Here is a 13,281-nt window from a genome sequence, read left to right on the forward strand (position 1 = left end):
GTCAGTTCAAGGCCACACTGGAAAAAGCCAGGCATGGTGACACACGCCTTTAATCACAAGAAGTGAGCCTTTAATCCCAGGGAGTGGTGGTAGAAAGCAGAAAGGTATATAAGGCGTGAAGACCAGAAACTAGAAGCATTTGGCTGGTTAAGCTTTTAGGTTTTGAGCAGCACAGTTCAGCTGAGAACCATTTGGATATGAGGACACAGAGGCTTCCAGTCTGAGGAAACAAGATCAGCTGAGAAGTTGGCCAGGTGAGGTTAGCTGTGGCTTGTTCTGTCTCTCTGACCATCCAGCATTTCACCCCAATAACTGGCCCTGGGTTTGATTTTATTAATAAGAACTTTTAAGATTCATGCTACAGAACTGAATCTGTGGGGGATCTCATCTGTGTGGGTTTGAACAGCCAACCAGACCCTCTCTCTCCTTTTCCTCAGGGGTGAGAGTAGAGGAAAGAATCATATAGAGGTCACACCAGGGGAAGCCATAGGTTTGAGTAAGGCACCTGAACTCTTTGGTGACTAGAAGGGTTGGCAGAGAAAGAACCAGGGCACCTTTCTACCTGGGAGAGGTCAGCCATAGAAATAGGGACATGTACATGGAGGAGGCCATTAGGACCTGCCACTTCCCTTAGTGGGTCAAGACCATCAGTGTGGGAGCAGATGTGAGCTGCGGGAGGTGATGAGGGGAGTGTAGTTGAGGTGAGTTAGTATGGGGGCGGGGAACCAGCTGAGAGGGGGTGGGAGAATGAGGCTGAGGCAGATGAAGAGCATTAGGCTGAAGAGGTGTGGCTGCATCCTCTCTCTCTATCGAGGTCAAAAAGAGTGGAAGCAGAGGGTCCTGGTCAGCTTCAGGAGGGGGTTTGCCTTTTGTCAAGAGAACCCGGTGAACACAGCATGAGGCACAGAGGGAAGGGTGAGGACAGAGAGTGAAGCAGCTCGCACACAGGTGGATTCAGACCATTTGCCCACGTGTTGGCACTATTTGTCAAGATCAGTGAGGATTGGGTAGTCAAATTGCCATCCTCTGGGCAGAGAGACGTTTATACCGTGGCCAGGCTGTGTGACAGTAGAGAATGGAGCAGCGAGGCTTTATGACGTCACTAAATCTGAGGGTGTGTTGAGACTTGTGTAGACCAGCAAGCGGAGTTGAGGGCTGCGGTTTTGAGTGGGAGTCGCCCACGGTCACAGAGTGTGAGGAGTAGAGCAGGGTGCTGGCGGTGGGGGAGCTCCCTCTGCAAAGGGAGTAGAGGTGGGTAAGTGTGGTGACAAGAATTTCACTCTGGGGCCCCAAAGGGCGGAGCTGAGAGATGTCCATGTGGTGGGCGCCCCAAAGGGTGTAGCAGGCCCCAGGAGCCAGAGAGAGGACACTTACCAAGTGGGAGAGACGGATGGTTAGGGCAGGGGGAGGAGCCAAACCCTCGAATTCGGAGTCAAACACGCTGGGTGGCGGAAGCCTGCACCGGCAAGTGAGCCATGTCCAGGAGGGAAAAACCGGCGGTTTGCTTCAGCGAGGAGAGGCCAAGCCCCTCGAAAGGGGAGCTCGTTTATGCCTCTCCTGGGTTTCCGCACCCAATGAATGAAAAAGAGAAATAAAAAGGGCAGGCCTGCCTGCTCCCAGATATGGTGGAGGAGAAAGTTGGTTGTAGATAAAAGGGAGAGCACAGCCAGAGGCAGAGACATCGGGGAGAGTCCAGAGTGGACATGACCCTGAGCCACGTGAGGAGATGGGGAGGGGAAGGGAGAGACCGGAACCAGGTGCAGCAGCCGGGAGGGCAGAAGGTAAAAGGGGTGGGTAACCAAAATGGCTGGATTATACAGGGAAGAGGCTTCTGGGGAAGGCATGCCAGTCCCTGGGCTGGAGAGTTGGGGGGCGGGTAAGGGGCAGGGTACCCCATCTATAACCTGTAACAGGTAGGAACTGAGGGATGCTGGGAGAACCTGGTGGCCAAGTCCGCCTTGATACGTTAACTAGGCACCTCGTGATTTGTCTCAGGGTTTGAGACTTAACATATCCCTTTATAGGTAACTCTTTAGTTTGTTGTGTGGTTATTTTGTTTTGTTTTACTAAAGAGAAGATATATATTCTTTTTATCCTCCTTCTCTTTCTTGGAAAAATGGGAGCGTCCTGTTCATCTTGTTCTTTAATTAAAAAATAATTACTTATTTTATGCTTGTGTGTTTGTGTGTGGGGGTGGGGGTGTGGAGGGTGGGGGTGGGGAAGGGCTGGAGGTGTGCCATGGCACATACATGTGGAGGTCAGAGGACAATCTGTTGGAGTCAGTCCTCTCCTTCCACCATGTGGGTTCTGGGGATTAAACTCAGGCCACCAGACCTGGCTTCAGGCATCTTCATCTGCCGAGCCATTTTGCTGGCTCCCATCTTGTTCTTTCTATTCTTGGAGAATACAGTGGTTTATGAAGACAGCCTCATTTCTCCATTTTTTTACTCAGTTACACAGTGTTTTGTTGCTTAATTTACTTAGTCCCTTACCAATGGGTACTTGGGTTGTTTCCTGAATTTGCTACTACACAAGGTCCTGAAGGTCCTGCCTTGTGTGCCTTGTGTGTGTTTTTCTGGTTTTGTTTTGTTTTGTTTTTTTTAAACGCGTGGGACTAAATAAATTGTCAGCCAAAGTATAGATTCGTATGTGAATTTGCTAAACATTGCCAAATTTCTCTAAGGATCACACCATTTTGTAGTCCCTCCGGCAGCGTACAAAAGGGTCCTTGCCCTGTAGTGGAATGAGCATATTGTCAAACTCTCGGACAATCTAAAAGGTATTTTACTGTATGTAGTTTCAATTTGTATTTCTCTGAATAAGAGCAAGGCAAACACTGCATTTTGTTTTTTACAAAATTGAGAGTATTTATATTTATTTTATGTAAATTATTCATTTTTCCAGCTTCCTCCTTTTTATAGGACTGTTGTTTTTTTTTCTTTGACTTTTTGAAATCCTTTAGTGTTGGGGAAAATAAATAACTCTGTCTTTATATCGCTACAAATATTTTCCCTGTTATTTCTTCTATTTTTCTGCTTTGTGTACTAAGATTATATGTGGAATATATGTGTTAACAGTTAAATTTATCTGCCTTTTCTTACTCCAAGGTCCCAGAAGAACTTGCCCCCCACCCCTCTTGTTTCTGTACTGGCTGGGTCAAGCTAGAGTCATCAGAGAGGAAGGAGCCTCAGTGAGGAAATGCCTCCATGAGATCCAGCTGTAAGGCATTTTCTCAATTAGAGATCAATGGGGGAGAACCCAGACCATGGTGGGTGGTGTCATCCCTGGCCTTGTAGTCCTGGGTTCTATAAGAAAGCAGGCTGAGCAAGCCACAGAGAGCAAGCCAGTAAAGCAGCACCCTTCCTTGGCCTCTGCATCAGCTCCTGCGTCGAGGTTCCTGCCCTGCTTGAGTTCCTGTTCTTTTGGCATTGAACAGCAATGTAAAAGTGTAAGCTGAATAAACCCTTTCCTCCACAACTTGCTTTTTGCAGCAATAGAAACCCTAACTAAGACTTTTTTTTTTTTTTGAGACAGGGTCTCACTGTGTATCTCTGGCTGTATTGAATTCTCTCTGTAGACCAAGCTGGCTTGAACTCACAGAGATCTGCCTGCCCCTGCCTCCCAAGTGCTGGGATTAAAGGCATGGGCCACCATGCCTAGCCTCTGCCCATGCTCTTTTTGAGTACTTACTTACTTCATTTTAGATGAGTAGGTTCATAATCCGTTCAGAATTTATTCCACTGTGTGGATGGGAGTGACTCCAGTCCCCCACCCCCATGTCATCCATGTAGCTGGTTCTACGATTGTGGTTTAGACACTAACAGGGTGACAGGAACAGTTTCTGATGGGTGTCCCATGACTTCAGGTTCAGGGAATCAAGGACAAAGTCATTGAATCCAATTGAGGCAGACTACAGGGGCAGGTTCATTTTAACCCATGGTATCATGATTCCTGTCACCTAGCTCAGTTCATTTTATTAATTTCGTAGGCAAATTAACCAGTGAATAAAAAAAAAATCTCTCACTATGCATGATTAAAGTGGCCACCAATACATGGCACCATCTAGCATCTGTTCATCCTTCTGGCAAAGCGGTACCCCAAATTTCCTTTGAGAACCTTCCTGGCTCGGTGCTCAGCCCTTATGGTTTGGGTGGGAGGAGACAGCCCTGTGAGCTGTTTTCCAACTGCTCAAGTCATAGTCGGTTTTTAGGGTCATGAGTTCAGGACGGACCTTGTGCCTCAACTGCAGCCAAGGAGACTTGACAGCCGGGTTCTGACAGAAAGGCAGGGACACTCAGGTGGCCTCCAGAACCCCCCACAGGGAGGTCAAAGCTGAGCTGAGAGATGGAAAGAACCGAGTCTTTGGATGCATGAGCCCACCAGGCTCCACCGGAAGGCAGCCTCTCGTTACTCCTACTCACCCATATGACCTAATGTTTGGTTTCTATTTTTGGTCACTTGCAGTTAAGAAAGTCCTTCTGTTTGTTTGCTTTAGACGTGGTCTCCCTGGTTGCCCAGGGTAGCTTTAAACTTCCAATTCTCCTTTCTCAGTCTCTGAGTGATGGAAATATTGATGCGCCCCACTAGACCTGGCTAAGAGAGTCTTAAGTGAAGCAATAATCATTACTAAATTTACCTTATAGTCTAGTTTTTAGACATTTAAAGTTTTTTATCATCTTTGAGAATTTCATACACTGTATTCTGATTATATTCAGGCCCCTTCCCTAACTCTTCCCAGATATTTCCCTACCTCCCTACCTATCCAGCTTCAGGTTATCGCTCTTTCTCCCTTCTTCCTTCTCTCTCTTTAAAAACAGAAAGACAAACCAAACCATGGAGTCCAGTTTATGTTGGGCAGCTACTCCTGGGCATGAGGCCAGCCCTGGAGTGTGGTCAGCATACTGGGTGTTATTCCATTTTCACTCACTCAGCAGCAATCAAATGGCAATAGTTACTCAGCTAGGGGCGGGACTTCTCATCTCTGTCTCCTCTAAGGTCTCGCCAGACCCGAGGTAGAGACTGTAATGGAATTCAGTCAGAATTGCGCAGTTCTCACACTGGGCTGGCTTCTTCCCCCTGGAGAGATCATGCTTATAAACCAGCATGGGTAACACCACCGACACTTTGAAGACAAAGCACTTTGAAGACAAAGCAAGAAGAGAGGTCCGCTGTGAAGCTGTTCCCCCTCAAGCTCAATCCATGGTTCTTAAGTTCCACACTCCTCCCGGAGGTCCGACTGTTGTAGCCACCGCAGAGACTGATAAATTGCCTCACCCAAGCTTATGTTCACTGACACACCCAGGCTAGAGTTTGAACCACACCGAATGCTCCTCATGCTCATTCTGTCCATACCACAGGTGAGGAAGGTGAAGTCAGAGAGAGAAAAGCTCTACCCAGAGGCCAAGATCCAGTTCACGTTTCCTGTCTCCAGCCTCAGCTGAATCCAGCAGCAAGCTCTGCCCCTTTGAGAGGGAGGACTGTCCAGTCCCAGGGCCAGTTTCACAGCTCATCAGCTAATCCGGGTATGTTTGGGCAAATCACTCCAGCCCTCTGAGTCTCAGGCTTTTGACTCCTGTCATTTACACAAGGCCAGTTCTCTGAGTACCTGTAGGTCCCATATGTAAGTGATCTGGAGACTCTGACCAGAAGATGTGCTGTCTCTCGTGGAGCTGAGCTGCAAGGCCATCTCAGAAAGCCTGTTTGGAGGCACTTGGTGAGGAATAGGACTTGGTACATTCGGGGTTCACTACTCAACCTTACCAACAATATTTACTTGCATTCTCAGACTGTGAAGTTTTTCCAGACAGGTGCTATTTCTCCTGGTGACAGGTTGAATGATTGGCTTAAGGTCATCCAAATAAGCAGAGGGAAGATCTCACACCTGAGTTCAATGACATCTAGTTCAGGCCCGTCACGGGCCTCAGCCCACCCATCAGGGTCCTTCTGAGACTCACTAAGGATGCCCCATCAGTGCTGAGTGGCGGATCATCCTAAGGTCCTCTGGCTAGGCCACCTTGAAATCGTCTTGTGGTGACCCAACTGGTGAGGGCGCTGGAGACCTAGGTTTTCTAGAACTTTCTTTGTGGGCAGTGAGTCAGGTATTCCGGGCAGAGGTGGGGTGCTTCAGCAAGACTTCATGACCAATTCTCTTGGGAAGCAAGGGAAGGCAATAGACACATTGTCTGTTTTGATGGGCCATGAGTAGCCTTCCGGGCATTGTGCTCCCAGCATGCCCCGGTCATGAACACAGAGACCAGAATTCCTTTGAAATAATGCAACAACACCCCGTACTTCCTCCAGCATTCCAGGGAAGCTCCTGAGTAACCATGCAGCCAGGAGTCTCCCAGACGCCTGCCTTCCACCTCCTTATGTCTGTCTGCCACAGGAAGGGATAGCTCTTCAGGTCTTATATAGGCTTGGGAGGCCTCGGCCACAGCCCTATCATGAACGACATATGTTTTCTTGATAGTTCCCTGACATAGATGCCCTGTTCATTACCTTCTCCTCATTAATATGCAGGAAACAGATACCCAGAGGAGACCAGTAACTCACCCTGGGCTTTTCAGCAGGCCACAGCAGAGCCGGGTGTCACACTGCATCAGAGGCTGGGGTCTGGTGACACTGTCTTCTTACATAAGCCAGGAGGCTTTGCACTTCCAGGTGGGAAGGATGGAATAGCTATACATTTGATTAGCTTAAAAAAAGAAAACCTTTCTTATTTTAGAGGACAAATTGGATCCACAGAGTTTTAACACAGTACAAAGAATCTCCGTGTTCTGTGTGTTTGCCTTCCCTAGCTGTCCATAGCTTTCATCCACAGACTCATGTCAGTGTCCCCCCCCAACCCCCCAGACAGGGTTTCTCTGTGTGGATTTGGTGCCTGTCCTGGATCTCGCTCTGTAGACCAGGCTGGCCTTGAACTCACAGAGATCCACCTGGCTCTGCCTCTCGACTGCTGGGATTAAAGGCATGTACTACCATTGCCCAGCTAAAATTAATTTATTTGTATTTTATGTACCCACATGTATGTCTATGTGACTGGGTCAGATTGCCTGGAACAGGAGTTACAGACAGTTGTAAGCTGCCATGTGGGTGCTGGGATTTGAACTCAGGTACTCTAGAAGAACAGCCAGTACTCTTAATCCTCTGAGCTATCTCTTCAGCCCCCACTTCATGTCAGTCTATCGAACAAGTAATAATCTGTTATTATCAACTGGCCCCCACTTTTATTCCAGTTACTTTTTTCTCTGTTTCCCCACCTCAGCTTCCCCTCTTCCTAATGGCCCTTTTCCATTCTAGCATCCATCCAGGTATATGTCACATTCAATCATCGAGCCCCCTTAGACTGACTGCCTTTGGTTGTGACAGTTTCCTAGACATTCCTTGACAGTGTTGAGGAATACTGGCAGGAGATTCATGCTTCAGATGTTGGGGAAAGGCACAGACATGAAGTACCACTCTGCTCTTGTCCTGTTTGAGGGCACATAGGATCAACCCTACTCAGGACTGCTGAGGGTGACCTTGATTGCCTGGTTGAGGTGATGCTTGTCAGATGTTCTTATTATAAAGTCCCTTATCAGCCTTGCACAGAACCCCTTTAATCCCAGTACTCTGGAGGCAGAGGCAGGTGGATCTCCAGGAGTTCAAGGCCAGCCTGGTCTACAAAGCAAGTTCCAGGACAGCCAGGGTTGTTACACAGAGAAACCCTGTCTTAAAAAAACAAAGCAAGATTGTGGTGGCACACACCAGTGGGATTTGCTGAAGGAGGTAGAGGGAGAAGGATCACAAATTCAAACAAAACAAAAAAGGTCACTGTCCATGCTGTACTCAAGAATTGTTTTTGAGCATTAAGAGAAGGGATTGAAAATTCTCCCGAAGCCGGGAAAGGGTAGTCAGAGAAGAGTAGGGTGGTGGCTGGTATCCTGGCATCAGAAACACATTTGTGTCTGACCAGGAGAAGCTGGTGGCTTTGGTGGTACTGTTCAGGGTCCTGGTGGGAGCAGCCAGAAAGCATGTGGCCTACAGGCTATGGTTTATTGATCCTTAATAATAGATGAACCAAATGTAAATTGCATGGCATACCTTCCGAGATTCCAGACTCCAGAGTGGACCTTGACTCCAGGAATACAGGCTTGACGGATGGCAAGGTGAGCTTTGTGGCGCAGGTGCATGAATATTTTATTGAAAGCTCTGTGGGATGTTGGCATCACAGGCTCTTCATCATTCTGTTCTTCACAGTGTCTTTCTGTTGACCAGCCTCCCTCTGTGATGGCTCCTGAGGCCCCAGCTTCTTAAATTCTCGTCTCCTGGGTTTCTTCCTTTCTCACGGACTCCTGTTCTAGGTGGAGTGAGCCAGGACCATAGGGAGCCCCTCAATGAGCTCTGGAGGGAGCCGAGAAGCCACATCATGAACTCTGTGTGCCTGGCTGCCTGGATGGCCTGGTGAGGGGTGAGGGGTACTGCGGCAGAGTGGGAGGTCTGGAAACTGTGGGAAGATCATGGAGGAATTCCATGTCTCAGGTAGGAATCTGGGAAACAGTTTGTTCCTAAGGTGCCTCAGAGTTGAGAAACATTGAGAAAGGAAGCTCTTGTGTAAATACAGGAGATGCTGTTGGCATGTATGAGCTGCCTGTGTGCACGCACCTATGACCAGTGCCTGCCTGTACATATTCGGAGGCAGTGGGGGCAGAGCAATGGTCATCCTTGACAGTATCACAAGAAATAGGGACCCAAGCTGAAACCTCTGATCAAGTCCTGACCACTGTGGTCAGGTGACTGGAGCCCAGGTCTTTAACCTCTGGAATACACACTTTCCTCTTTAAAACTTTTCTTTAGATTTATTTATTTTATTATTTTATGTGTATGAGTGTTTTGCCTACATGTACACATGTGCACCACGTGTGCTTCCTGCCTGCAGAGGTAAGAAGAGGCATTGGATCTTGGAAATGGAGTCACAGATGGTTGTGTGCTACCATGTAGGTAGTGGGATTTGAACCTGGGTCCTCTACAAGAGCAACAAGTGCTCTTAACCACTAAGCCTCTCCAGCCCCACTTTCCTCCTCTGTGAAGCGAGAAGATCAGTATCTGTCCCGGCAAGCTGGTGTCATTTGCCCAGTGCTTCCCATGTGTTGGGGGCCGCTCCAGGGGCGTTCGGTGAACGTTCTAGCCTCACCATGCACAGACCCCACATTTGCTGATTTGTCTACTTAACAAACTGTACGCATAAGGCTCAGATCAATTCCTGGTGCTCCCATGGCCATTCTTGAACATACACAGAGTAGAGAGAGCCAAAGCTTGGGACCTGAGTCTCCCAACTGAGCCTGGACAAGGCAATATCCCACCTTCCTGTCTCCACTTAATTTAAACAAGGCTCTTCTTGAAAATACATTTTGTGAGGACTCATTTATTTTTGTGTTTTTGTTTTGTTGCTATTTTGGTGTTTAAATTGGTCCTAAGTACAGTGGTGGGGTGTACAGGACAGTTGTGATGTGGTAGGTCAGCCTTGTTCGGACATGAGCTGTGGTGCCATTGGCTGTGGGTTCAAGGTCAATTAGTCAATAACATCTACCAAGTATAGTATCCTTTAACAGAAGCACATAAGACAAGCTCATGTGCTGATCAGTTGATGAAGATGTGAGTAGAGGCTTGGGGGAAGCTAACCCTGAGTTTTCCCTGAGAACAATGGCTCCATATTAACTAACTCAGTTAGAATCGCTGTGAACAGTGAGAATCAACTGTATTAACTTGTTACATAAACACAGCCATAGTGGCTCAGTACTTTGCTCCACTGTCATCTGTGTGTTACTGATGTGACCACCGAGGTGCAGAAGTCCAGAAGCAGCCTGGGGTTGCAATGCAGCGGTCACATCTCTTACTGTACACACACACTCAGCGATGTCCCCTTGTGAGCTACATGGAGTGGGATGGCTTGATCTTTCTAGCAGAACTGAAGCTCAGATGATAAGATACTTTGGGACTCACCAAGGGCAGGGTCATGAGGGATGATGCTAAAAGCACCTGGCAACTGTGTAGTTTAGACACTTGCCAGTCACTATAGATCACCTGCCAATCATCACATTACCTGCCAGTCACCACAGATCACCTGCCAATCACCATAGATCACCGGCCTATCACCACAGATCACCTGCCAATCATCACATCACCTGCCAGTCACCATAGGTCACCTGTCTAACCACAGATCACCTGCCAATCACCATAGACTACCTATTACCACAGATCACCTGCCAATCACCATAGATCACCTGCCTATCACCACAGATCGCCTATCTAATCACAGATCACCTGCCAATCACCGTAGACCACCTGTCTATTACCACAGATCACCCCTGCTCTCCGACCCGCTGACAATTCTGTCACTGAGCTTCCTGGGATGAAGTCTTTATTTCTTAGGCTCCTTTATAGCCAGAGTGAATTTGTAACCAAGTTGTGGTCAATGGGAAGTGATCGGAAATGACAGATGCACATTCTTAAGGATGGAGGCTCCTTCCTGTCCCCTGGTCTAGATTTAATCTATGACTCTTTCTCTCTCTCTTTTAGGAAACCACAGTATAATCTGAGATGGTGTAAGATAAATGATGCTGTGTGTCAACTTTGTACATGGCGTTGTCTGGGCTACCCGTGCAGAGAGAATCACACAAGAGGGGAGTGTGGTCTGTATCATGGCACCATGGTTATTTGGTGCACCTCTTCTGTCACTGAAATCTACAGCCTAACTGCTAAGGTTTCAGTGTCATTTGTTCCCTAATGGTCCATGTGTTGGAAGCTTGCATGTCTGTAACGTGACAGCAAGGAGTGGTGGAACCTTAAGAGGTGGAGGCCTCGCAGAAGGTGGTGAGTCACCGTGGGCAAGCACTTATGTGGAACTAGTACAGTTCTTAGGGGACCCTAGTTAGTTCCCAAGACGGTCCCTGGTTTCTCTGTCTACCCCAATTCCTGCTTGTTCTCTTTCATTGTTTGAGACAGCGTCTTACATTGGCTAACCTGGAACTTATTAATGAGTTCAGGTTGGCCCTCACATCCTGTCTCAACCTAAATGCTGGGATCACATGCATAAGCCCTCACACCTAGCCTGGCTTCTTGTCTCTTCATGTGATACCTCTCTGGCATGTGCTCTCAAGTGCCATGATGAGACACAGCTGAGGGTGATCTCGCCAGAGGCAGAGACAGCGCACCCACCTCATCTTAGACTTCCAGATGTGGGAACCCAATAATCTCTCTTCTTTGTGGAGGACCCAGCTGAGGCATTTGATTATATATATATATATGTGAAAAATGGGTAACACTAATCCTAAGTGAAGGGTAGTGAGCTGTGAGTGATCAAGCCCTTCTCAGCTGGCCAATTGCCAGCACCAGGCTTTTGTTCAAGGATGGAAGTGATAGCTGGGGAATGGGGAAGGCAGGTGGGTGTGACAATGTCCTTGAGAAAGGTCACTAGACCTCAAAGATCCACTGCAGTGGATCAGTCCTCAAGACCTCAAGGGAGGAGGTAGGGCCTTAGGAATACCATGACATAAAAATGCTTTCTTCAGCAGGTTAAGGCTCCTGCCTCCAAGCCTCAAGACCTGAGTTCGATCCCTGGGATCTACATTGTGGAAGCACAGCAGTGACTCCCACGGTTTGCCTCTGACCTCATATGCATGCTGTACTCACCAGCCCCGTGCTGCTGACAAAATAAATGAATGTAAAAAATATTTTTTCTGTCTATGTCCTAATTCCTCCACATTGCCCTCTTTCCTTTGCTTGCTTGCTTTCTTCCTGATCCTAGCTGCTGGGGAGCCTGAGGCAGGGGGATTGTTCAGGCCTCGGACATTTAAGGCCAGCATGGGCAACCAACATGCACAAGGCCCTGGGTCCCATCCACAGGATGGCAAGAGCAAAGCAAAGAAGAGAAAAATCTCCAGCGGATCTTGGCTCATCAGATCCAATTCACATCAAAATGTAACCATGGTTCCCAGCTCACCCCTCTCCCCTGGCCTACATACTATATCATCTCTTGCCTTAACCTGATCCAACTTCCTGGCTGGAACAGACTACCTGACAGAGACAAGTTAAAGGAGTGAGGATTTATTTTGGCTCATGGATTTAGTCTGTGGGCTGCTTTGGTCCTGAGGTGAGGTGGGACATCAGGATGGCAGGAACTCGCAGAAGAGGAATCTGCTCATGGTGATGGGAAGCAGAGGAAATACCTTCACACTAACAGACAACATAGGCTTGCTCTCTTCTCATCGTCTGCTCTGGATCTCCAACCTCTGGGAGGGTGATACCCCACATTTGGGCATATCTTCCCTGCTTATTTCTTTCCAGATGCCTTCAGAGACACATCCAGAGGTGTGATTCACTTGTCTGCTATCTTAGTTACTGTTCTATTGCTGTGAAGAGACACCATGACCAAGGCCACTTACAACAGGAAGTGTTTAATTGGGGAAGTATTTAATTGGCGTACAGTTTCAGGTCCGTGGCATCACCGTGAGAACTTGAGCTCCTCCTGCTTCAACCCCCTGCGTGTTGTTGACACGCTGGACTTGGTGGTGTGTATGTGTGTACGTATATATATGTGTGTGTATTTGTGCAGGCATGTATGCACAGCATACGTGCAAAAATTAGAGGACATCTTTGAGGATTTTTCTCTTTCCAGCATCTGGAGCTGGTCTTTTGTTCCCTTTTAGGCACTACTGTGTGGCCCTGTGATGCCCTGTTGATGTCTCTGTGTGTCATGTGCATCGGATCACAGCAGCTCATTGTTAACAGTGGGAGGAGCCACCTCTGTGTACCTGCCAGGAGAGGCAATCAGCTCTGGGACAGGGGACAGCAGCCCGGGTGGAATTGTGTCTTCCTAACAAGGGATGTGGGAGTGACTTCACAGATCCTGTTCTGCCAGGATCTTGGCTTGGGAGACTTGAATTATTAATAAAAATTCTAGGAATCTCAGTGGGTTTCTTGGGAAACTTCATCCAATTAAGAGGAAATAAATTCCAAGTGTGCTTTTAAGTGCCATTAGGACTTTTTTTTTTCCACTGTGAAACCTTCATATTGATGCCAATATGCACACAGAAAGTACTCGGGTCATAAGCCTGTAGCTCAGTACTCGTCCACAAGTTCACTGTCCCCAGCATCCAGGTTAAGAGTCAACACTACACTCATGCTCCCGCTGGCTGCCAGCCCAGGGCCCACTCTCCTGACTTCACCCGCAGAGGTAGAGTCCGGCCAGGGCCATGTCTGTGGACGTGGGCAACGCTTTCTCGAGTCTCCCTTCTCCCCCTC

The 13,281-nt window shown here is 48.0% G+C and overlaps 1 long non-coding RNA gene across 4 annotated transcripts; it reads left to right on the forward strand.

Moving 5' to 3' along the window:
- The first annotated feature begins 1,082 nt into the window (after positions 1–1,082).
- On the forward strand, positions 1,083–11,663 carry LOC131907419 (uncharacterized). 4 transcript variants are annotated; one of them, XR_009378393.1, is made up of 5 exons: positions 1,083–1,251; positions 5,358–5,522; positions 8,091–8,147; positions 10,558–10,851; positions 11,550–11,663. It is a non-coding gene; the product is annotated as an uncharacterized LOC131907419 (long non-coding RNA). The 4 variants fall into 4 exon arrangements; XR_009378394.1 differs by having other exon boundaries at positions 11,553–11,663; XR_009378396.1 differs by having other exon boundaries at positions 1,090–1,251; positions 10,558–10,670; positions 11,553–11,663.
- Positions 11,664–13,281: the final 1,618 nt, after the last annotated feature.

The sequence above is a fragment of the Peromyscus eremicus genome, chromosome 3, assembly GCF_949786415.1.
Source record: "Peromyscus eremicus chromosome 3, PerEre_H2_v1, whole genome shotgun sequence".
Taxonomy (NCBI): domain Eukaryota; kingdom Metazoa; phylum Chordata; class Mammalia; order Rodentia; family Cricetidae; genus Peromyscus; species Peromyscus eremicus.